Consider the following 25,931-nt stretch of genomic DNA (forward strand, 5'->3'; position numbering starts at 1 on the left):
CCTGAGCTAATCTCAGCCATGTCCTTTTTAAAGGGACCAACCCAGCAAAGGTGAATAGGAGTTAAAATTAGCTTTAAAGGTAAAATTATCTCAGTAACTGACTTTCCTCTTAAGAATTCAAGTTCTTAGAATAAAATTTTAATGGAACCTGAGCTAATCTCAGCCATGTCTTTTTTAAAGGGACCAAACCAGCAAAGGTGAATAGGAGTTAAAATTAGCTTTAAATGTAAAATTATCTCAGGAACTGACTTTCTTCTTAGGAATAAAGTGAATTGTTGGGGTAATTTTAGCCAAAAATTCAAGTTCTTAGAATAAAATTTTGATGGAACCTGAGCTAATCTCAGCCATGTCCTTTTTAAAGGGACCAAACCAGCACAGGTGAATAGGAGTTAAAATTAGCTTGAAAGGTAAAATTATCTCAGTAACTGACTTTCCTCTTAGGAATAAAGTGAATTCTTGGGGTAATTTTAGCCAAGAATTCAAGTTCTTAAAATAAAATTTTGATGGAACCTGAGCTAATCTCAGCAATGTCCTTTTTAAAGGGACCAAACCAGCAAAGGTGAATAGGAGTTAAAATTAGCTTTAAAGGTAAAATTATCTTAGGAACTGACTTTCTTCTTAGGAATAAAGTGAATTCCTGGGGTAATTTTAGCCAAGAATTCAAGTTCTTAAAATAAAATTTTGATGGAACCTGAGCTAATCTCAGCCATGTCCTTTTTAAAGGGACCAAACCAGCAAAGGTGAATAGGAGTTAAACTTAGCTTTAAAGGTAAAATTATCTCAGGAACTGACTTTCCTCTTAGGAATAAAGTGAATTCCTGGGGTAATTTTAGCCAAGAATTCAAGTTCTTAAATTCTTAAAGGTGAATAGGAGTTAAAATTAGCTTTAAAGGTAAAATTATCTCAGGAATTGATTTTGCTCTCAGGAATAAAGTAATTTTTTTGGAATCTGAGGTAATTTTAATCAACGCACAAGCCCCTAAAAGTAAAATATAGAATAATAATAAAGTTGGAAGGGATCTTAGAGGTCATCTAGTCCAACCCTCTGCTCAGGCAGGAAACCCTATAGTTTAACAAGTTAACAAGACAAGAAACTAGCGCAGGGGTAGGCAGCCTTGGCTCTTTTATAACTTGTGAACTTCAACTCCCAGAATTCCTGATCCAGCATGGCTCAGCTTGGAAACTTCCCTTTCCCCTCAACATGGCTGGCTCAGGAATTTTGGGAATTGAAGTCCAAGGGTCTTCAAATGTGGCCCTGTTATGACTTCTGTATTTCAATTCCCAGAATTCCTCAGCCAGCGTGCCTGGCTGAGGAATTCTGGGAGTTGAAGTCCAGGGGTCTTCAAACATGGCCCTTTTATGACTTGTGGACTTCAACTCCCAGAATTCCTCAGCCAGCGGGCCAAGCCACAAGTCATAAAAGGGTTAAGTTTGAAGACCTCTGCCTTAAAAGAAGCAAAACATGTAGAAAACAGGCTAGTGGCTTAAGGGAGCAATGTTACAAGTTATTGTATCTTGCCTTCTTTGACAAGTAGGATAAAACACATAAACCCCCTTTGACTGATTGCTTTTCTAACCTCTGAACATCCATGGTCATTTGGTGATGTTGATTTTTTTTTTTTTAATTTCAAAGGCATGAATCCATGTAGACGAAGAAGAAGACATCAACAGTAAGACAGATGGTTTAATTCACTCTCCAGTGTATTATGAAAGTGAGGAAGCCTGGCAGATACTGTTTGCAACATGTTAACTACTGTAAAAATCTTTGGGTCTTGCTAAAGTTTATCTTAAGACTTGCTTTAGCAAAGTTTTTTTTTAAACATTACAAAGTATCAAGGGTAAAAAGAGCAGTCATAAGTGTGACAAACATGCCTAAAAAGTAGCAAAAAAATTTATGACCCAAGACAATTTTAGCTATTGGCTGTAGATCTTAGAATCAGACAGATACCAGCCTCCTCCAGTACCTGAGGACTCCCTCAGTGAGACTCAAGCCGGAAGGGAATCCTTTGGGATCACCTCCCTCCCACCTTCACACCCTTGGAAATAATGCCAATACTAGCCAGACTTCTTAGAAGCAAAAGTAAACCTGGTGATGCATTTTAATATGAGGAATACCAATAAAGAAGAATATTTGTGGTTAACAGTTGAAATGAGGTGTCTTTGGTGCTCTCTGAGCTTGGCGGTTTTCTTGTAGACCAAGCATGTCCAAACTCGTGACATCATGTGACGTCATGCAACGCATCGGGCTGGTTTTGCCCTTGCCGGCAATGGGGTGGGCGGGGCTTCCACGTGACCTGTCCGGTCCATGGGCCGGCAATTTGACACCCCTGTTGTAGTGCAGTTTGTTCCCAGTTTGTTCTAGTGCAGTGGTGGCGAACCTATGGCACTCGGAGCCCTCTCTGTGGGCACATGTGCTGTTGCCCCAGCCTTGCCTCCCCCTGCGACCCCCTCCTCTCCAGCAGCTCCCCTGAAGGAGACTCACCCTTGAGCGTGGCCCACACGGAGCAGCGCAGCCAAGGACATGGCAGCCAGGCAGCGTAGACAAGACTCTGCCCTCACACCCCATCATGCAGCTGATGCTGCAGGGCGCGGGCAGAGGGCGTGGCTGCCATAGTGCTGCTGGGCTGCCTGGGCAATCTGCGGAGGGCCATGGAGGTGGTAAGTGGTCCTGTGGGCGGGGGGGGGTGGGGGGTGGGGGGTGGGGATGGAGGGGTGGAGCGGGGTCGGGGCAAGTTTTTGGGCACTCGGTCTCTAAAAGGTTCACCATCACTGTTCTAGTGGCTCCTTTCAGTGTTAGCGAAAATGGTCTTGGAGGTTGTTTGTTGCGCTATGTGTTGTTAGCTTCTTTGGCAGCTCCTTGATTAGGGTATTGTTTACTTCTTGATTGTTGGTCTGGAAATTTAGCCTTGGAAATGGTTCATAGAACCAAAAAGAAAACATCAATGGCCCTTTTTAATGTTAGGTTGGCCATTGATCTGTAAAAGATGTTATAGTTTTGTAGCTTTGCAGACTGAGCAGAGGAAGTGCACTCTTCTACCAAATATTCTTCGAAAGAGACAACGTTGCTGGGCACGACTGAGGAAGAAACAAAGGAGAAAGAAGAAAAAAGAAGAAAAAAAGAGCAAGAAAATGTCTCCAGCGCAAGCCCTCTTAGTCTTCGGCTGTGATGGCACCCTCTACGCTGAGAGGTATGTTTAGTTGAGTCTTATATTCTTTAAAGCTTTAGGACAGGGGTCTCCAAACCTGGCCCTTTTATGACTTGTGGACTTCAACTCCCAGAATTCCTCAGCCAGCGTGCTGAGAGTTGAAGTCCACAAGTCATAAAAGGGCCAGGTTTGGAGACCCCTGCTTTAGGATATAGAGGGAGGTGGATGGTCTTCCAGTAATTATGCCTAGATAAGCAAGGGTAACCCCTGTGTCTGGGGTAATAGTAACCACTGTGTATTGTGCATTCTTAGGAGTAAAACCCCAGTTCCAACTGAAGTAATGTTGACTTTCAAGGCACGAATCCAAAATGACCTGTAGACGAAGAAGAAGACATCAACAGTAAGACAGATGGTTTAATTCACTCTTCGGTGTATCATGAAATTGAGGAAGCCTGTCCAGTACTGTTTGGGCCTTGCTGAAATTTACCCTAAGGCAGTGGTGACGAACCTATGGCACGTGGGACAGAGGTGGCACTCAGAGCCCTCTCTATGGGCACGCGCGCCTTCGCCCCAGCCCCACCTCCCCCCGCGGCCCCCTCTTCTCCAGCAGACCCCCGGAGGAGAATCACCCCTGGGTGTGGCCCGGGCGCAGCAGCCCAGCCAAGGACATGGCAGCCGGGCAGTGGGGACAAGACTCCGCCCTCGCACCCTGTCGCATGCAGATGATGCTGTGGGGCGCAGGCAGAAGGCGTGACTGCCATGGCACTGCAGGACCACCTGGGAGATCTGCGACGGGCCATGGAGGCGGTAGGTGGCCCTGCGGGATGGCAGAGCGGGATGGGGAGGCGGGCGGGCGAGAGCTGGGGCAGGGCGGCTTTTGGACACTCTAAAAGATCTAAAAGGTTCGCCATCACTGCCCTAAGGCTTGCTTTAGCAGTTTTTAAAAAAAATGGTCTTGGAGGTTCTTTGTTGTGCTATTTGTTGTTAGCGTCTTTGGCAGTTCCTTGATTAGGACATTGTTTACTTCTTGATTGCTGGTCTGATGTTAATCATAGTGTTAATCTATGCATATCTCAGTGTGGATTGCTGGTGAAGAGGTGTTGTCTTTTTTGCAAAGTGGGTACATATTGTTTCTGTCTGTCTATTCATGGCTAATTTGTCAGAGTGACAGGCTCCTAGAAATTTATTAATGTTTTTGGACATTGCTTGGTCTACGACGGGGTAGGCAACCTTGGCTCTTTTATGACTCGTGTACTTCAACTCCCAGAATTCCTGAGCCAGAATGGCTGGCTCAGGAATTCTGGGAGTTGAAGTCCACGAGTCATAAAAGAGCCAATGTTGCCTATCCCTGGTCTAGGATAGTCAGTTTCCCAACTGTAACTATGGTTAGGTCTTTGAATTTATTGTGAAATTAAAGAGTTTTCATTATATATTCTGGCTGCTACCTGGTATTATGAGTGATATTTGATTTCACACCTTTCTTCCCTAGCATAATTTTAGCCATGGTGATGGTTCTTAGAACCAGAAAGGAAACCTCAGCGGCCCATTTAAATGATCAGTGTGGCCGGTGATTAATAATAGATTTTATAGATTTGTGCCTGGCATAATTCTAGCCAATGGTGATGGTTCTTAGAACCAGAAAGAAAACCTCACTGGCCCTTCTTAATGCTAGGTGTGGCTGTTGATCTATAATAGATTTTATAGTTTTCTGGCTGGCATTATTTTAGCCATGACGATGGTTCTTAGAACCAGAAAGGAAACCTCAATGGCCCCTTTCTAATGCTAGGTGTGGCCGTTGATCTATAAAAGATTTTATAGTTTCCTAGCTTTGCAGATTGAGCGGAGGACCAAGTTGCGCTCTTCTGCCAAATGTTCCTCGAAAGAGACGACGCATGCTGGGCATGGCAGAGGAAGAAACCAAAGAGAAAGAAGAAGAAAGAAAGTAGAACCAAGATAGCAAGAAAATGTCTCCAGCTCAAGCCTTTGGCTGTGATGGCACCTCCTACACTGTGAGGTAAGGTTAGTTGAGTCTTGTATTCTTCAAAGTCTCAGGGTATGGAGGGAGGCGGATGATCCGTTATGCCAGGGGTCCCCAACCCCTGGTCGGTGGACCATCACTGGTCCGCAGCATGCCAGCAAGTGGGACACACAAATAAGCAAAGCTCCATCCTCAAGATTCAGGCAGTATTCAAAACCACACCCCCTCTGGTCCACAGAAAACCTTTCTCCACGGCACCGGTCCTTGGTGCCCAAAAGGTTGGGAACCTCTGCATTATGCCTAGATAAGGAATGGTAACACCTGCATCTGAGCTAATAGTAACCATTGTGTATTGTGCATTCTTAGGAGTAAAACTCCAGGGGCAGCTGATGTAACATTGATATTTTTTTTTAATCTCAAAGGCGTCTACTATACCATCTTAGAAAACAGAAGACACAGTTGTCAGCCTGCAGTGTTGATGGTGAAAATGGAGAAAGAAGGAATGGAATAAAAGACTGAATATGGTCTCCATCAAGAATGCTACTTCACCAACTCAATCACAACTGAGCTGTAGATAATAAAGTTTTAAATGTTTGTTGCCAGGCATAAATTTAGCCATGGCGATGGTTCTTAGAACTGGGGGGGGGGGAACTCTCAATGGCCCCTTTTAAAGCTAGGCATGGCTGCTGATAGATTATAGACTTTATGGTTTTCTTGCCTGGCATAATTTTAGCCATGGCAATGGTTTTCAGAACCTGAAATAAATCCTCAACAGCCCTTTTCTAATGCTAGGTGTGGCTGTTGATCTACAAAAGATTGTATAGTTTTTTTAGTTTTGCAGTCTGAGTGGAGAAACAAGTGCACTCTTGCTGACAAATGTTCTTCGAAAGGGACAACCCTTGCTGTGCACAGCAGAGGAAGACACAAAAGCAAAGAAAGAAAAAAGAAGACCCAGACAGCAAGAAAATGTCTCCAGCTCAAGCCCTATTAGCCTTTGGCTGTAAGGGCGCCTCCTACGCTGTGAGATAAGTTTAGTTTAGTCTTGTATTCTTCAAAGGATATGGAGGGAGGTGGGTGGTCTTCCCTACTTCTTGATCCGTTATGCCAGGGCTCCCCAATCCCTGGTCTGTGGACCAGCACCGGACTGCAGCATGCCAGCAAGTGGGCCACACAAACAAGCAAAGCTCCATCCTCAGGATGCAGGTATTCAACACCCCCCCCCCCTCTGGTCCGCGGAAACCCTTTATCCACCGCACCATTCCCTGGTGCCCAAACAGTTGGGAACCTCTGCATTATACCTAGATAAGGAACGGTAACACCTGCATCTGAGGTAATAGTAACCACTATACTTTGTGCATTCTTAGGAGTAAAACTCCAGGGGCAACTGAGGTAATACTATTTTTTTTAACTCAAAGGCTTCTACTACACCATCTTAGAAGATAGAAGACTCAGCTGCCAGCCTGCAGTGTTGATGGTGAAAATGGAGGCAGAAGGAATAGAACACAAGAATGAATATGGTCTCCATCAAGAATGCTACTTCACCAACTCAATCACAACTGAATTGTAGATAATAAAGTTTTAAATGTTTGTTGCCAGGCGTAAATTTAGCCATGGCAATGGTTCTTAGAACTGGGGGGGGGGGACCTCTCAATGGCCCCTTTTAAAGCTAGGCATGGCTGTTGATAGATTATAAACTTTATGGTTTTCTTGCCTGGCATAATTTTAGCCATGGTAATGGTTTTCAGAACCTGAAATAAAACCTCAACAGTCCTTTTCTAATGCTAGGTGTGGCTGTTGATCTATAAAAGATTTTAGAGTTTTTTTAGCTTTGCAGACTGAGTGGAGAGCAAGTGCACTCTTGCTGACAAATGTTCCTCAAAAGAGACAACCCTTGCTGTGCACAGCAGAGGAAGAAACAAAAGCGAAGAAAGAAAAAAGAAGACCAAGACAGCAAGAAAATGTCTCCAGCTCAAGTCCTATTAGCCTTTGGCTGTGATGGAGCCTCCTACACTGTGTGGTAAGTTTAGTTGAGTCTTGTATTCTTCAAAGACTTAGGATATGGAGGGAGGTGGGTGGTCTTCCACTACTTGTTGATCTATTATGCCAGGGGTCCTCAACACTCAGTCTGTGGACCAGCACTGGACCGCACCATGCCACCAAGCAGGCCACACAAACAAGCAAACTCCATCCTCAGGATGCAGGTATTCAAAACCATACCCCCTCTGGTCCGCGGAAACCCTTTATCCATGGCACCATTCCCTGGTGCCCAAATGGTTGGGAACCTCTGCATTATGCCTTGATAAGGAAAGGTAACACTTGCACTTGAGGTAATAGTAACCACTGTACTTTGTGCATTCTTCGGAGTAAAACTCCAGGGGCAGCTGAAGTAATACTATTTTTTTTAACTCAAAGACTTCTGCTACACCATTTTAGAAGACAAAAGATGAAAATGGAGGAAGAAGGAATGGAACGCAAGAATGAATATCAAGAATGCTACTTCACCACATAAATCAAAACTGAACTGTAGATAATAGATTTAATACTTTTCTTGCCAGCTGTAAATTTAGCCACGGCAATGGTTTTTAGAACCAGAAAGGAAACTTCCCCAACAGCCCTTTTAAATGCTAGACACAGCTGTTGATTGATTATAGATTTTATAGTTTTCTGCCTGGCATAATTCTGGCCATGGCGATGATTCTTAGAACCAGAAAGAAAGCCTCAACGGCCCTTTTTAATACTAGGTGTGGCCGTTGATGTATAAAAGATTTTATAGCTTTAGAGTCCCTGAGATTGAGGGGAGGAACATTTGCACGCCTGTTGCCAAATGTTCCTCAGAAGAGACACAGAGGAAGAAACAAAGGCGAAGAAAGAAAAAAAGAAGAACCAAGACAGCAAGAAAATGTCTGCAGCTCAAGCCCTATTAGCCTTTGGCTGTGATGGCGCCTCCGACGCTGTGAGGTAAGTTGTATTCTTCAGAGTCTTAGGATATGGAGTGAAGTGGATGGTCCATTCTTCCTAGGAAATTGATGGTCCATTCTTCCTAGGTAACTAGGGGGTAACAACTGCTTCTGAGGTAATAGTAACCACAGTGTATTGTGAATTCATAGGAGTAAAACGCCAGTGGCAGCTGAAGTAATGCTGATTTTTTTTTTGTCTCAAAGGCATGTACTACAGCATCTTAGAGGACAGAAGACTCAGCGTCGATGGTAAAAGTACAAGAATAAGGAATGGAAATTAAGAAGAATATAATGTTTTAGATAATAGATTTTATATCGTTCTTGCCTGGCATAAATTAAGCCCTGGCAATGGTTATTAGAACCAGAAAGAAAACCTCCCCAACAGCCCTTTTAAATGCTAGGCATGGCTGTTGATCGATAATAGATTTTATAGTTTTCTGCCTGGCGTAATTTTAGCCATGGTGATGGTTCTTAGAACCAGAAAGGAAATTACAATGGCCTTTTTAAATGACCAGTGTGGCTGTTGACTGATTATAGATTTTATAGTTTTCTGCCTTGCATAATTCTGGCCATGGCGATGGTTCTTAGAACCAAAAGAAAACCTCAATGGCCCTTTTTAATGCTAGGTGTGGCTGTTGATCCATTATAGATTTTATACCTTTCGTGCCTGGCATAATTCTGGCCATGGCGATGGTTCCTAGAACCAGAAAGAAAGCCTCAACGGCCCTTTTTAATGCTAAGTGTGGCCGTTGATCTATAAAAGCTTTTGTAGCTTTAGAGTCCCTGAGATCGAGGGGAGGAACATTTGCACGCCTGTTGCCAAATGTTCCTCAGAAGAGACACGGAGGACGAAACAAAGCCGAAGAAAGAAAAAAGAAGAACCAAGACAGCAAGAAAATGTCTCCAGTTCAAGCCCTATTAGCCTTTGGCTGTGATGGCGCCTCCTACGCTGTTGTATTCTTCAAAGTTTTATGATATGGAGGGAGGTCAATGGTCCCCCTCCAGCAAAAAAAATTGATGGTCAATTCTTCCTAGGAAATTGATGGTCCATTCTTCCTAGATAAGTAGGGGGTAACAACTGCTTCTGAGGTAATAGTAACCACAGTGTATTGTGCATTCATAGGAGTAAAACGCCAGTGGCAGCTGAAGTAATGCTGATTTTTTTTTTTGTCTCAAAGGCATGTACTACAGCATCTTAGAGGACAGAAGACTCAGCGTCGATGGTAAAAGTACAAGAAGAAGGAATGGAAATTAAGAAGAATATAATGTTTTAGATATTAGATTTTATATCGTTCTTGCCTGGCATAAATTAAGCCCTGGCAATGGTTATTAGAACCAGAAAGGAAACCTCCCCAGTTTCAATGGACCTTTTTAATTCTAAGTGTGGCCATTGATGGATAATAGATTTTATACCTTTCTTGCCTGGCATAATTCTAGCCATGGCGATGGTTCTTAGAACCAAAAGAAAACCTCAATGGCCCTTTTTAATGCTAGGTGTGGCTGTTGATCAATTATAGATTTTATACCTTTCTTGCCTGGCATAATTCTGGCCATGACGATGGTTCTTAGAACCAGAAAGAAAGCCTCAACGGCCCTTTTTAATGCTAAGAGTGGCCGTTGATCTATAAAAGATTTTGTAGCTTTAGAGTCCCTGAGATCGAGGGGAGGAACATTTGCACGCCTGTTGCCAAATGTTCCTCAGAATAGACACGGAGGAAGAAACAAAGGCGAAGAAAGAAAAAAGAAGAACCAAGACAGCAAGAAAATGTCTCCAGTTCAAGCCCTATTAGCCTTTGGCTGTGATGGCGCCTCCTACGCTGTGAGGTAAGTTGTATTCTTCAAAGTTTTATGATATGGAGGGAGGTCAATGGTCCCCCCCCCAAAAAAAATTGATGGTCCATTCTTCCTAGGTAAGTAGGGGTAACACCTGCCTCTGAGGTAATAGTAACCACAGTGTATTGTGCCTTCTTAGGTGTAAAACCTCAGTGGCAGCTGAAGTAATGTTGATTTTTTTTTTTTTATCTCAAAGACATGTACTCTACACCATCCTAGAAGACAGAAGACTCACTTGTCAGCCTGCAGTGTTGATGGTGAAAAAGGAGGAAGAAGGAATGGAACGCAAGAAGGAACATGATCTCCACCAAGAATGCTATTTCACCAATTATGTCAAAACTGACCTTTAGAACAATCGCTGAAAATGTAAGCCACTTTCATGATCACACCACACTACACATTTTAATCCTATCTGTGACCATTGCTACATAATAGGGATTCTCGTTTTCTTGCCTGTTGTATTTTTAGCCCATTCTAGGTGTGTTCCATGATGTACATAAGATTCCATACTTTTCTTGCCTCCTTACTGTTAGGCCTGGTAATGGTTCTTAAAACCCAAAAGAAAATGTCTATGGCCCTTTCTATTGCTAGGCTTGGTCACTGATTATTAAAACAGTAATTAGTATTCTGGCCTAGTGTAATGTTAGCCACATCTGTACTTCTTAGAACTTGAGAAGGGCCACACAAGCATTCCACATGCCAATCCATCCTGTAAATAGTGATGACTCATTTTTAGAGGTCTTTCAGTCCCTGAGCTTGTGTGACACTCACACCGACTGGATGTGGATAATTATCGGCTCCCAGACTCACTCAGTCCATGAGCAGATACTTTCTGAGACTCACACCAGAAGTCTCTCTCTTTCAGTCCCTGAGTGAGCAGCGAGGGCGAATCACACTGGAGGCGTCAACAGCCCTCGGCTGGAAGTCTCTCCTGGTCCCTGAGGCTCCCCAATTGAGTCTCAAACTGGAAGGGAATCCTTTTGGATCGCTTCCCTCACTGGTCAATGATGATCATGATCATTGCAGTCCATGAAACCAGAGAGACAAAAGAGATGCACTATTCCTGAGTCCATCTGCACCGCCCCCCATGTTTAGGCATGGACCCTTGGTCACGCCTCCTTCGCCCCCTGCCACTCGCCTCAGCCCATTTACAGCCAGCTTTCCTCCTCCGTTGCCCTCCCGCAGCCATTCTCCACGGCCAGTGGACCCTTGGTCCTCTGCCCGTCGCCCTTCGGCCTGGACAATTCACCCAGACACCCTTTGTCCCGGGCCTTTGGCTATATGGGACAAATAGCCCCCAGCCATGGTGCTGCGGGGGCAGCATGCGATGAACAACCCCAGGGGCTGGGGAGGGCAGCTGTGATGCAAGATTTTTTGTAAAAAGTGCTCTGCTCTGCATGTTTTGGGGCCTTGCAGCTCTGACCCCAGAATCGGAAGGAGGGGGACTGGCAGCAGAAGTAGCAACCACCGGGGCCACTGGGGGGAGCAGTCACACAAGAGTGTGTTGGGGAACGAGGGAGGGAGGGAGGGGCACCTCAAGGGGACTTCACAAAGACAGCTTGACTCGCAACTCAAACGAAAGAGAGGAGGAGGAGAAAGGCCGGAGCAGCTTCTGCCACAGCCAGGGAGGCGGGTTAGGGGGGCACACAGGCAAACAGAGGGCTGGTGTGCTGCTGGAACTGGAGCGTCATGGGAGGGAAGCGTGGGCTAATGGGACTGCTTGCACCTTGAGAGGGAAGGGAGGGCAACTGGCAAGGACTGGGGCTGATGGGAGTGCTTGCACTGTCGTGGGAGGGAAGGGAGGGCAAATGGCAAGGGCTGGGGCTGATGGGACTGCGTGCGCCGTCGTGGGAGGGAAGGGAGGGCAAATGGCAAGGGCTGGGGATGATGGGACTGCGTGCGCCGTGGTGGGAGGGAAGGGAGGGCAAATGGCAAGGGCTGGGGATGATGGGAGTGCGTGCGCCGTGGTGGGAGGGAACGGAGGGCAAATGGCAAGGGCTGGGGATGATGGGACTGCGTGCGCCGTCGTGGGAGGGAAGGGAGGGCAAATGGGAAGGGCTGGGGGCTGATGGGACTGCGTGCGCCGTCGTGGGAGGGAAGGGAAGGCAAATGGGAAGGGCTGGGGGCTGATGGGACTGCGTGCGCCGTCGTGGGAGGGAAGGGAGGGCAAATGGCAAGGGCTGGGGCTGATGGGACTGCGTGCGCCGTCGTGGGGGGGAAGGGAGGGCAAATGGCAAGGGCTGGGGCTGATGGGACTACGTGCGCCGTCGTGGGGGGGGAAGGGAGGGCAAATGGCAAGGGCTGGGGCTGATGGGACTGCGTGCGCCGTCGTGGGGGGGAAGGGAGGGCAAATGGCAAGGGCTGGGGCTGATGGGACTGCGTGCGCCGTCGTGGGAGGGAAGGGAGGGCAAATGGGAAGGGCTGGGGCTGATGGGACTGCGTGCGCCGTCGTGGGAGGGAAGGGAGGGCAAATCGGAAGGGCTGGGGCTGATGGGACTGCGTGCGCCGTCGTGGGAGGGAAGGGAGGGCAAATGGGAAGGGCTGGGGCGGATGGGACTGCGTGCGCCGTCGTGGGAGGGAAGGGAGGGCAAATGGCAAGGGCTGGGGCGGATGGGACTGCGTGCGCCGTCGTGGGAGGGAAGGGAGGGCAAATGGGAAGGGCTGGGGCTGATGGGACTGCGTGCGCCGTCGTGGGAGGGAAGGGAGGGCAAATGGGAAGGGCTGGGGCTGATGGGACTGCGTGCGCCGTCGTGGGAGGGAAGGGAGGGCAAATGGCAAGGGCTGGGGCTGATGGGACTGCGTGCGCCGTCGTGGGAGGGAAGGGAGGGCAAATGGCATGGGCTTGGGGGTTGGAACTGTGACCCGTCGTGGGAGGGAAGGGTGGGTAGAAGCCAAGCTGGCCTTGCTGTTTGCCTGTGTGCTCCCCTAACCCGCCTCCCTGGCTGTGGCAGAAGCTGCTCCGGCCTTTCTCCTCCTCCTCTCTTTCGTTTGAGTTGCGAGTCAAGCTGTCTTTGTGAAGTCCCCTTGAGGTGCCCCTCCCTCCCTCCCTCGTTCCCCAACACACTCTTGTCTGACTGCTCCCCCCAGTGGCCCCGGTGGTTGCTACTTCTGCTGCCAGTCCCCCTCCTTCCAATCGGAAGGGGTCAGAGCTGCAAGGCCCCAAAACATGCAGAGCAGCCACAGCACTTTAAAAAATCTTGCATCACAACTGCCCTCCCCAGCCCCTGGGATTGCTCATGGCACGCTGCCCCCGCAGCACCATGGCTCCTGCCTGCCACCCAGCTGGCTGTGGGCTATTTGTCCTGTACAGACAAAGACCCAGGACAAACGGTATCTGGGTGAATTGGCCGGGCCAAAGGGCGACAGGCAGAGGGCCAAGGGCCCACTGGCCGTGGAGAATGGCTGCGGGAGGGCAGCGGAGGAGGAAAGCTGGCTGGAAATGGGCACGGGTGAGTTGATGGGCTGCATTTCTTGGGCAAAAGGCTGCACTGCTGCTGAGGCCATCCTGACTCAGAGGTGATGCCAAGGCACTCATGACAGAGGTCTTCCAGCCCCTGAGTTACTACTCTGTGAAACTCACACTGAATGAGTAGGCAGCCAGACGCTCCCAGGCTCGTCCAGCCTCTGAGCACACACTCTGTGAGACTCACCATGGGAGGGAGACCCTTTCAGTACCTGAGTGAGCAGCCAGGGCGAGTCACACTGGAGGAGTCAACAGCGCTCAACTACAAGCCTCCTCCGGTGCCCTAGCTGAGTCTCAAACTGGAAGGGAATCCTGTTGAATCGCTTCCCTCCCAACTTCATACCCTGAGAAATAATGTCAGCTGCAGCCAGATCTCTTGGAACCAAAAGTAAACCTGGTGACACACTTTAATACGAGGTATTGCCATCTCTACAAATTAATAACTAGTTTTTTGCTAGAGTGAAACATTATGTCCTCGAACTGGAAAATAAATCTGTGTGACCCTTTTAAATTCTAGATGTGGCCATTGAAACCCTGAGTAGATTTCTTGCCTGGCTTAATTTAGGCACTATGGTCGTTCTTAGAACCAGAAAGCATCTCAATGGCCCTTTTTAACGCTGGGTGTGCCGGTGATTGATAATAGATTTTATAGTTTTCTGCCTGGCATAAATTTAGCCACAGCCAGGGTTCTTAGAACCAGACAGAAAACCTCAACCGCTCTTGTTAATGTCTGGTGTGGCCAGTGATTGATAAAAGATTTCTATTTGGAATAATTTTATCCACGGCTGTTGTTTAAAATGTGTAAGTTATGTTTTGAATGATAAATATTAAACATGACACACAGTATGGCGGTCACCTCAAGAATTTTGATTTCTTTTGTCACACACATTTGTCTTTTTGTTCCTGAAATTTCTGTTGGACATTTATTTTTTGTAATACAACTGAGTTTTACTCCTGATTTACTGTTGTTAAGTAGTTGTGATGCTTATGGTAGACAAGTTTTATCTTTTACCTGTTTTTATGTATTCTTTCTTATCACCATCTCTTCACCAAGAGATACATGTTGTGATATTTATGTATTTGAACACTGAAGTTGTGTTTTCTTTCTTCTGAGAAAAATCTTTTGATGACAACTATGGTTCCTTTTACACCTCACCTTTTGTCAAAAATGTCATTTTAAATTAGTGAACTATTTACCCATGGTATTTTATCATTGCTTTTGTAATTTTTGTGTGACTTTTTATCCTTAAAATATTGGATTATGCTTTTATGTATTTTATCTGTAAGACTGTATTATGTTTTGAATTGTTGTACAAACTGTTGCAACTGGGTAACGCTTGGAAGATATGATGCAGAACAATAAAGTATTTTTTGAGTCTTCCTTCACTATACGTTCCAGCAGCCCAACCGGAATTGAAATGGGGTTTAAATAGAGTATAATACATTATACTTATAGTGTATTATACTCTATTTAAACCCCATTTCAATTCCGGTTGGGCTGCTGGAACGTGCTGCATTGCCTCACCTGCTGCTTAATCTGTAAGTTTTGGGAGAATCCACCAGGAAAGTAGCGGCCCGCGCGCCTAATGGTGCGCGAATTATATAATTATATAACTAAAAATCACAAACAGTAGCAGTACATTCAGGGCAAGTGTGTGTGACATCCCTTGTATCTAAGATGTCTGGCTTAGTTCAGTGCAACACTTGCTTTGCAGCTGTCTTTCGCAGTACCCTTTTCAAACTTGGAAACTGTCCTATCTGTAAACAAATCACTAGCCTACAAGGACAGATCATTTACCTAGGGTCTGTAATCCGTGTTCTTCGGGCAGAAATTAGGTGTCCAGTTCAGCCCCTCTAGTAAGCCCCCATGCTATCAGCCCCCTTTATCACAAAGATCCTGTAGGAGAAGGGCAGTGTGGACAACCGTGGGATCTGGCAGGGTGAGAGCTGTGAACCATAAACACAAAGCTTTCGCTGTGTGTCTGCACAACAGTTACAGTGCCCTTGCTGACCTTAATAGGGACATTAAGGAGACAGGTAAAGGTATTTGTGAAGATAACTCAAATAAGCAGGGGATTGTGGTCCGAGATGAAGAACTAGATTCTGACAGGGAAAAGTGTGAATCAGGTATTGCACATCAGTCATGCAAGAATAGAAAGGCTCCCAAAAAGAGAAGCTACCTTCTGGTAGGTGATTCAATTATAAGGGAGGTAAATTTAGGGAAGGACACAGAGGCTTTGAAAGAGGTCAGGTGTCTTCCAGGTGCTACTGCCAGTAGGGACAAGAAGCGTATTTCTAAAATAATCAAGAATGGCAGCAAGGACTTGGATGTGGAGGCTATTGTACATCTTGGCACTAATGATCTCTCCCAAAAAGATGTACTCTCTGTGCAGAATGATTTCCAGAGCTTGGGGAAGGAACTTAGCAGAATAGGCTGTAGGCTTACTTTCTCAGAGGTCTTACCAGTGTATAAGGAGCAAAACGGAAACGGCCAGTGCATAGCACAATTCAGTATGTGGCTAAAGGAGTGGTGTGAAGGGGAAGGCTTTGGATATATTAGTCACAATGTCAGTAGCTGGTCCAATCAAAAGATGTACAAAAGAGATGGTTTGCATCCATCAAAAAAAGGGACTGAGTTACTCGGCTATAAATTCACAGATTTTCTGAAGGGAAATTTAAACTAAACAGCGGGGACAGGGAGTTAATTGACACGGAACAACCCTGTCCCCGGCAATTTAAAAACTATAGGGCTATCAGTGCATGTAGCATAGATGTGTGTGTGGACAAGAATATCAACCTTGCTATCAAGCAAAATGAAGCCTCTAATAGCGAGTGCCACATAAAGTGCACCAACCAAATAGGTGGTAAGACAATAGGGGAACTCAGGCACCACACAGGTTCTGTAGAAAGGAAACACAGGGCCACCCACAAAGGACTCAAATGTTTATACACCAATGCACAGAGTATGAACAGCAAACAGGGTGAACTAGAAATTCAGGTTAATGAGGGCAGATACGATTTTGTTGCCATTACGGAAACATGGTGGGATGAAACCCACACATGGAACACACAGCTAGAGGGATTTAAATTATTTAAAAGAAACAGACCAAATAAAAGAGGAGGTGGAGTTGCTCTCTATATAAGAAATAACTACATCTCCACAGAAATAGAGCACAACAATGATAAAAACTGTCTTGAATGCATTTAGGTCAATATAAAAGGGAGGGGAAATGACATTGCCATAGGTGTATACTACAGACCACCCAACCAAAGAGGAAATAGATGAACTTTTTGCTAGTCAGCTAACTAAGGTATGTAGGAAGCACATCACAATAGTAATGGGGGACTTTAACTACCCTGACATCAACTGGGAGACAAACTCCGCACCAAGTGGAAGATCAAACAGGGTCCTGGCAAACCGAGCAGACAACTTTGTCTCCCAAAAAGTAGAGAATGGAACTAGGGGATTAGCCATTTTGGATCTAATTCTCACTAACAGAGATGAAATGATAGACAGTGTTGAAGCCATAGGAACCCTGGGAGGAAGTGATCATGCAATATTAGAATTCAACATTATATTAGAATTCAACATTATAGAAGCACAAGCAATAGAACACAGTCAAACTAGAGTCTTGGACTTCAAGAGAGCTAATTTCAATAAACTTAGGGCTTGGGAAGGATTCCATGGATGAGAATCCTCAAGGGGAAAACAACTCAAGAAGCTTGGGAAATTTTGAAAAATGAGATAATAAAAGCACAGTCTAGCACAATACCAACAAAGAGGAAAACAACAGCTCCCAAAAGAAACCAGCATGGCTGAATAAAGAACTCTCTGACAAATTGAAAGATAAAAAGGACAAGTATAGAAAGTGGAAAGAGGGGAACATAACTAAGTCAGAATATCAGCAAATAGCCCGAGCCTGCAAAGATGAAGTGAAGAAAGCCAAGGCTCAAAATGAACTAAGGCTTGCGACCAAAGTCAAAAATAACAAAAAAAAGCTTCTAACATGTAAAAAACAAGAAAAAAGTGAAGAAAATGATTGGTCCATTAGTGGGTGGAAGTGGCAAGAAGGTGACAAGCAACAGGGAGAAAGCAGAACTATTTAACTCATTTTTTGCATCTGTCTTTACACAAAGGGAAAAAACAGACCAACCTCTCAAAAATAGTGCCATAAAAAACAAAACAGAAACACAAATTAAGATAGGCAAGAAAATGGTTAGTGAGCACCTGTCCAGCATAGATGAGTTCAATCGACAGGACCAGATGGATTACAGCCCAGAGTTCTCAAGGAAAACTGGCAGATGTGATACGGAGCCACGAACTATATTTCCAAAGAGCCTGGAACACAGTGGGGAAACTACCAGGAGGACGGAAAAGAGATGATGTAGTTCCCATCCTCAAAAAAAGGAAAAAAAAAATGGATCCAGGAAATTACAGACCTATCAGCCTGACCTTCACTACCTGGGAAGATTCCTGGAAAAGATAATCAAACAACGAATCAACGAACACCTAGAGGCAAACAAAGTCATTACTAAAAGCCAACAGGGGTTTGTCAAAAATAGATCATGCCAGACAAATCTTATTGCATTCTTTGAACAAGTGACAAAATTAGTGGATCAGAGGAATGCTGTGGACATAATTTACTTGGACTTCAGTAAGGCATTTGATAAAGTAGATCACAACCTACTACTTGACAAGATAGAAAAATGTGGGGTAGACAGAACCACCACCAGATGGATCCGTAGCTGGCTGACCGGCCGTACTCAGCGAGTGGTACTCAATGGAACTGCATCTATCTGGAGGGAAGTGTGTAGTGGGGTGCCCCAGGGCTCTGTTCTGGGCCCAGTACTCTTCAACATCTTCATCAACGATTTGGATGAAGAATAGATGGGGACACTCATCAAATTTGCAGACGACACCAAGCTGGCAGGAATAGCCAACAACTCCAGGAAAGACAGGCTTAAGATACAGAAGGATCTGGACAGACTTGAACACTGGGCACTAACTAACAAAATGAAATTCAATGGTGAAAAAGCAAGGTTCTACATTTAGGCAAGAAAAACCAAATGCACAAGTACAGCATAGGTGGCACCATGCTCAATAGTAGTAACTGTGAGAGGGACCTCGGAGTCCTAGTAGACAATCACCTAAATATGAGCCAGCAGTGTGTGCAGCTGCCAGAAAGGCCAACACAGTGCTAGGCTGCATTAACAGAGGGATAGAATCAAGATCACGTGAAGTATTAATGCCACTCTACAATGCCTTGGTAAGGCAACACTTGGAATACTGCATCCAGTTTTGATCACCACGATGTAAAAAAGATGTTGAGATTCTAGAAAGAGTACAGAGAAGAGCAACAAAGATGATTAGGGGACTGGAGGCTAAAATATATAAGGAATGGTTGCTAGAATTGGGTATGTCTAGTTTAACGAAGAGAACGGACAAGGGGGACATGATAGCAGTATATACAATTAGCTCAGGGGTGCCCCATAAAGAAGAGGGAATTAAGCTATTTTCCAAAGCACCTGAAGGCAGGACAAAGAAGCAAGGGGTGGAATAATCAAGGAGAGAAGCAACCTAGAACTAAGGAGAAACTTCCTGACAGTGAGAACAATTAATCAGTGGAACAGCCTGCCTCCAGAAGCAGTAAATGCTCCAACACTGTAAGTTTTTAAGAAGAGACTGGACAGCCATTTGTCCGAAATGGTGTAGGGTTTCCTGCCTGAGCAGGGGGTTGGACTAGATGACCTCCAAGGTCCCTTCCAACTTTACTAATATGAATATGAATATATTTGGGATCCTGCGGTCAGGAGCTTGGACCTGTTAGGCACCTTGTGCTCCTGCCCTGTGCCGAAATCACCGAGGATCATCTTTTGTAATGATTTGGGGGTTCTACCAAAATAAACTTCCAATGAAGTTTTTTGTGCTTTATATAACAAATGTTTTAGATTTCTCTCTCTCCCTCTCTCATCTATTATTTATCTCACCTATTAATCATCTATATCAGACATGTCAAACACAATGCCCGGGGGCCGGATGCGGCCCGCAAAGTGGTTTCATGTGGCCCACGAAGCCACCCTGGAAACAGTGAGGGAGCCCGCTGTCTTGGCCCCAGCCGGCTGGGAGCCAATGTACAATTTTGTGGTGGCCATCTTGGTACTTGCCCCAGTGGACCATGCCTTGGCACTTGCCCCCGTCCCACCCCCTTCGGCCAGAGACCCTCAGATCTGTCCCATTCCTGCCCAGACCCCCACAGGCACCCTTGACGCGACTGGTGTAGAATTGGGCACGCCCACCCAGTAGGCCACACCCACTCTGGCCACACCCACCCAGCCCCCCCCCAGCAACTGCAATGCTGATGCGGCCCTCAGTGAAATTGAATTTGACACCCAATCTATATTGAATCTGTCCAGTAACCTTTTCTGCTGTACCTTGGGGAAAAAATGCCATGGACTTACCTGGCTACAGGAGGGCAGCATTCCCTGTTTTGCCCTCCTCGGTGCCCTATTAGAAATGAAATTTTAGCTTCTGCAATTATCTTTTGTATTCCCAGCAGCCTCTTCTGTGGCTGCTTTGAGCTTCCATCAAAGGAAGGAAATGAAAGAATAAAAATAAGCCACTTCAGGGCTTCTTTGCTAAACGTTACAGCACACACTGGCCACAAGAGGGCAGACTTTGCTGCTTTGACTAAACTCAGTTTTATACGTGTTTGCTTATTATGTATATTCCTTTATCAAAGGTGTACTCTGAGTGCCCCTAGGAGTCAGCAACCTGCGGCTCTGGAGCCGCATATGGCTCTTTGAGCCTTCCCCTGCGGCTCCCAGCCTCCTCTGCCATTTGCAGACAGAGAGAGAGGCACTTGTGCTTCCCCCCTCCTCTCTCTCTCTCTCTCTCTCTCTCTCTCTCTCTCTCTGTGTGTGTGTGTGTGTGTGTAAAAAAGAGAGCGGACTCACAGTGTTCTCCGACGAGCTAAAAAGCTTACTGGATGGCACTCCTCCTTTTGCTGCGTCTCTGCAGGAAGCAGGAAGGGCAGGAGAGAGCTAGCTAGCCCAGCTATGCTGACTCAGGAATTCTGAGAGTAGAAGTCCATGAGTCATAAAAGATGTTTTCGGTTGTAAATGGGTCCAAGTGGCTCTTCGAGTGTTTTGGGTTACCTACTCCTAGGGCCTAAGAAAAAAGCACTGAGTTGTAGGAATCATAACAAATCACCAGAATTCTTGATCGGTTTAATTTCCTGCTTTTACCAGCTGGTCTTGGGGTGAAGAGAATCAAATCCTGCCACAAGACCTCCCACTTGCTATTGGCACAGCCTTCTCAAAACAACACAACTCCATATTTTGAGCTGGAGCACAGGCTTGAACCAGAGGAGCCGGTCAAATTTCCCCCGAACCCTGAATTAACCACAAAACAACGGCTAAAAGAAGAATAGTTTCTCCTTTCTGTTATGTTTTTCCTTCTAAACAGTAGAAGAAAATACAGTGAGCAATTGCTTTGGGAGATCAACAATAACAACAATAGAGTGGAAGGTCTTGTAGTCCAGCAGGAAAGCCTATAGTACCACTTCAGACAAATGGTTGTCAAGTCTCTTCTTAAAAACCTGAGGCCCTACTCTTTCCTTGCCCAAAAGAGGGCAAAAAAGTCAGGCTTTCCCAAGATATGAAAGACTATGTTGTTATTTTAGGGGCAAAGTCATCAGAACGCAGCCTTAGGCAGGAATAGCAGCCACACAAGGAAATCAACCTTACCTGCCAACTTCCAGTCACACATGCGCAGTAGTCCTCCACTGTCTTACACACCGACCTCCCCGGGATGGCCAACTTCCTGTCCGTTTCTGTGGCCGTCCGTCCACTTCCATTCAGAACGACCTTCTCGGCATGGCCGACTTCCTGTCCCTAAGCAGGCGGCTGGATGCCGGTACGAGAGACTAGGAGGCTGGGTCTCTTTGTGCCCTTTCCACTTCAGAGGGAGAAAAACAAGAGGCCAAATTGGGAACATAGAGATACAGTTCATATGTTGGAAACATAAATTTCAGGGATTCTTTCTCAGGCTTAGTTGCCCCATTTGCATTTGTAAAAGGGCCCCTGGGCCCCGTTTTACAGCCGGAGAGGGCAAGACAGGTTCAGTGAACAGAACAGTCGGGATTTTGAGGTTATTCTTTTGCATCTGTATTATTAGAAGCCTTGATATTAATAATTATAGAGCAGGGCTTTTCAACCAGTGGTATGTGTACCACTTGTGGTACTTTGCCACATGGCCTGTATACCGTGATTGCAAGTCAAGTGTAGTAGGGGATGGGAATGAGCCTATCGTGGCTTATTAATATTAATAAGGTTTTAATAATAAAGAATAATCATCATCTGAAAACGCCATTAAAGAGGTTTATTTATTTTTGTGGCTGCAGTATCTGATTTGACAGAGTTTTCTGTCCCTTGGCTATAGGATGGAGGCCATTAAAAAAAGCCTACCATGGACTCCAAGCTAAAGCTATGAGACGGGAAAGTGTGCCCTCTTCTGGTCAAAAACGGGTATTGTGGCCACCAAAAGAAATAAACCTTTTAAATGGCATTTTAAATTCTCTATCTTTATTAACAGTATTAACACCTTATTAATAGGGCCAGGGGAGGCCCGTTTGCTGCAACGCAGGCGCGGAAGAAGAAATCTGCTTCAAAAGCCTTAAATCTAGTTAAGGAGGACTATGATGCCCTATTAATATTAATAAGGTTTTAATAATAAAGAATAACCTTAAAATGCCATTGAAAAGTTTTTTTTTAATTTTTATTTTTAACCAACAAAACAGAACAAAGCAAAATATAACACACATACACATACACTATATACTCCTTTTTTTTACAGCAATTACGTAACGGTAATCTAATATTTACATTTCCCCCTTATTCTTCTTTAGAATATTTGTCCTTATAGCCCCATTCTTTCTTATTTACATTTTTCTTCCTACATGTTCTACTTCTTACTAAGAATAATTCATATTATTATACATTATTATAGACATATTTTCACTTTTGACCTTTATTTATTCTCCTCTATTGAAAAGTTTTTTAATGGCTCCTCTACCTGCTTCAATCACAGGATGGCACTGTTTTTTGACCCTTAATACCATTCAATAACTTCAATAGATCAATAATAATAATCTTAAAATCATATTAAAAGGATTTATTTCCTTTTGTGACTGCTATTCCTTCTTTAACCGTAGGACTCAATTCTTCCCAGAGGGCTTGACCGCTTTAGTCTCAATAAATAACTTCCCCTCTCCCAGGAAACAGGCGATGGGAGCATAAGGGGGGCTCCTGTGGACTTTCCTCACTGTTTTTAAATATCCCTAGGCTACACCCAACCTAAGCAAAGCAGCTACCAACAGAATAAGAGACGTGGAGTTCCAGCTAGAACTTAACAGAATCTCTCTCTGCAGCAAGAAAATGGATTAAATGGGGTGTGTGGGGACCAGCAATGTATCTGAAAGACCTGAGCTTTCCTAAGAGAGGAATCCTACCTCCTGCTATTTCCCACCAAAACTGCAATATTTAGAGGAGCGGGGGTAATCGCAACCTCCCACCGTGTTTCCCACTGCCTCTTGCGGTTTTTACTGGGCTCCCAACCTTCCTCCAGTTCCATCCCTGTCTTTTTAAAAGGAAAAGCCTTAATCTCACTGAAGCTGGCAAAAAAGGGGGGGGAAAATCCTCAAGAACAACTTATCTGTTTCCCCCCCCCCCTTCCTTCTTAACAGCCACAGAAAGGGGGGGGTCACCCATTTGGCAGAGGGAGCGTGACCTCCTTTCTCCACTGCCTTTTCCAAAAAGGCTGAAGCTTTCATCCGGCAGGCGTCCCCACCCTTCCTCCCCACCCTTCCTCCTGGCCGCTACATCAGTCGATGCAGCTGTGACTGGGGGAAGTTAGCAAAATTGCAAGCCGGACTCTGCAAAGACCCGGGTCACCTGCTTCCCCCAGAGAGACCTGCTTTACCTTTCTCTTACCTCTGGGCGGTGGGTGGGCTGTTTACGGCAACCTGGAGAGGAAAGGAAGAAATCTCCTACCCTTCCTAACCCTGACTTGTTTTGGACAAAGGTCTACAAAGTTAGATGGACAGCGAACAAAATAATAAAAGCCATTCATTAGTTGCGACTTCTCACGTCTCATCCCTTTTATCCATCCTTTAAATGATAAACCTAGAAGGGAACGATAGGTTATACACAGTTTCAAAATAAACTGCATTTATTTTTATATTGATCGTTTCTTAATAAAAATGCACACAATTTCAAATAGAGATGTGATATTGCGCCTATATTAATACAGAGGGATCTCTAAGAAATATAGTTTAGAAACATCAAACCTAAATACAAACCTACATACGTACGATCTCCTTAAAGAAATAGCAGGGCAGGACAAGGGAAATAAGCCTTTTGAATGGGGTTTTCAAGGCTTACCTCGTTGATCGGACGTGGAGTCCGCCCTGCCCAGAAGGTCCCCGAAAAAAAGTGGAAGGACGATTAAGAAGGACGGACCGGAAGTCGGCCATATTGGGAAGGTCGCAATTTAAAGACCCTGGAGGACGGCGAATTTGCGCGGACAGGAAGTCGGACATACTGAGGAGGTCTACCCGACAGGAAGTAGGGGGAAAGATTAAGAACGAAGGGACGGAAGTCGGACATGATGGAAAGGTCCTTTTACCGCAGCACCTGGGGGACGGCCGATACCGACGGGCAGGAAGCCCGCCGTCCAGAGAGGGCCTCTCGCAGATTACTCGTCAAGAACCAGCCGGCGGACACGCGCAGAAGGTCGAGGGAAGCGGCCCGTCCCTTTCGGAGGAGCATAGAGTGGCGATACTTTGGCTGACGCTCTGCGCTTTGGGGCTTAGCTTCTCGGTGTCCCGATCCTGGGCAAGTGGCCTACGACGGCCTCCCTGGTAAGGCTATGGGACGGGAAACACTGCCCTCCTGTGGTCAAAAACGGGTACTGCTGCCGCCCAAAGAAATAAATACTTTTGAATAGCATTTGAAGCTTACTCTTCTCTATTTTTATTCTTAACGCCTTATGATTAATATTAACGTGGCGACGCGGGGGGGCCCGGTCGGTGCCACACGGGCGCAGAAGAAATCCTGGTTCCAATCTTAAACCGAGTTAAGGCCTATTGTGGCTTATTCATATTAAGAAGGTTTTAATAATCAAGAATAATCATCTTAAAGAGGTTTATTTATTTTTCTGGCCGCAGTATCTGATTTGACCAGTTTTCCGTCCCTTATCAGGGCTGGCTCAGGAATTCTGGGAGTTGAAGTCCACCAGTCATCAAAGAGCCAAGGTTGCCTACCCCTGCCTTAGCTATAGGATGGAGGCCATTAAAAAGGCCTAGGATGGACTCCAAGCCAAAGCTATGGGACAGAAAACTGTGCCCTCCTGGGTTCAAAAATGGGTGTTGCGGCCACCCAAAGAAATAAACCTTTTTAATGGCATTTTAAAATGACCGTATTCTCTATCTTTATTAACGGTATTAACACCTTAGTAATAGACGAAGGCCTACAAAGTTAGATGGACGGCGAACAAATTAATAAATGCCATTAGTTGCAACTTCTCACGTCTCACCCCTTTTATCCATCCTTTAAATGATAAACCTATAAGGGAAAGATAGGTTATATACTTTTTCAAAATAAACTACATTTATTTTTATATTGATCGTTTCGTAATAAAAATACACAATATTTCAAATAGATATTTGATATTGCGCTTATATTAATACATAGGTATCTCTAAGAAATATAGTTTAGAAACACCAAGCCCAAATACAAACCTACATACTTACGATCTCCTTAAAGAAAAAGAAGGGCAGGACAAACAAAACTATTCTTGAATAAAAACATCTGGGTTTGCTTGAAGGGGGCGAGCGGGGTGCACTTTTAGGAGCAACCTCTTAAGGTGTAACACAGGGAAGCGCGATACGACTGGATCATGGAGAAAGCTAGGGAGTTCCAGAAAAACATCTACTTCTGCTTCATTGACTACGCTAAAGCCTTTCATTGTGTGGATCACAACAAATTGTGGCAAGTTCTTAAAGAGATGGGAATACCAGACCATCTTATTTGTCTCTTCAGAAACCTATATGCGGGTCAAGAAGCAACAGTGAGAACTGGACACGGAACCACTGATTGGTTCAAAATTGGAAAAGGAGTCCGTCAAGGCTGTATACTGTCGCCCTGCCTATTTAACTTATATGCAGAGCACATCATGAGAAAGGCAGGGCTAGATGAAACAAAAGTTGGAATTAAGATTGCCGGGAGAAATATCAACAACCTAAGATATGCAGATGATACCACTCTAAGGGCAGAAAGTGAAGAGGGACTAAGGAGCCTCTTGATGCGGGTGAAGAAGGAGAGTGCAAACGTTGGCTTGAAACTCAACATTAAGAAAACCAAAATCATGGCATCCGGCCCACTCAATTCCTGGCAAATAGATGGGGAAGAAATGGAGGTGGTGACAGATTTTATTTTTCTGGGCTCCAAGATCACCTCAGATGGGGACTGCAGCCAAGAAATTAAAAGACGCTTGC

General features: G+C 45.3%; 2 long non-coding RNA genes across 5 annotated transcripts; one reads left to right on the plus strand and one right to left on the minus strand.

Moving 5' to 3' along the window:
• Positions 1 to 3,268: 3,268 nt before the first annotated feature.
• On the minus strand, positions 3,269 to 23,869 carry LOC120298161. 4 transcript variants are annotated; one of them, XR_005553971.1, is made up of 4 exons: positions 23,368 to 23,429; positions 21,124 to 21,334; positions 20,332 to 20,545; positions 3,269 to 3,519 (listed from the first exon to the last, which is right to left on the minus strand). It is a non-coding gene; the product is annotated as an uncharacterized LOC120298161 (long non-coding RNA). The 4 variants fall into 4 exon arrangements; XR_005553972.1 differs by lacking the exons at positions 20,332 to 20,545; positions 23,368 to 23,429 and adding an exon at positions 23,818 to 23,869; XR_005553970.1 differs by lacking the exons at positions 20,332 to 20,545; positions 23,368 to 23,429 and adding an exon at positions 23,736 to 23,796.
• On the plus strand, positions 9,868 to 10,539 carry LOC120298162. Its single transcript, XR_005553973.1, has 2 exons — positions 9,868 to 9,905; positions 10,111 to 10,539. It is a non-coding gene; the product is annotated as an uncharacterized LOC120298162 (long non-coding RNA).
• Positions 23,870 to 25,931: the final 2,062 nt, after the last annotated feature.

Source organism: Crotalus tigris, unplaced genomic scaffold, assembly GCF_016545835.1.
Source record: "Crotalus tigris isolate CLP2741 ecotype Arizona unplaced genomic scaffold, ASM1654583v1 scf7180000023750.25931, whole genome shotgun sequence".
NCBI lineage: Eukaryota > Metazoa > Chordata > Lepidosauria > Squamata > Viperidae > Crotalus > Crotalus tigris.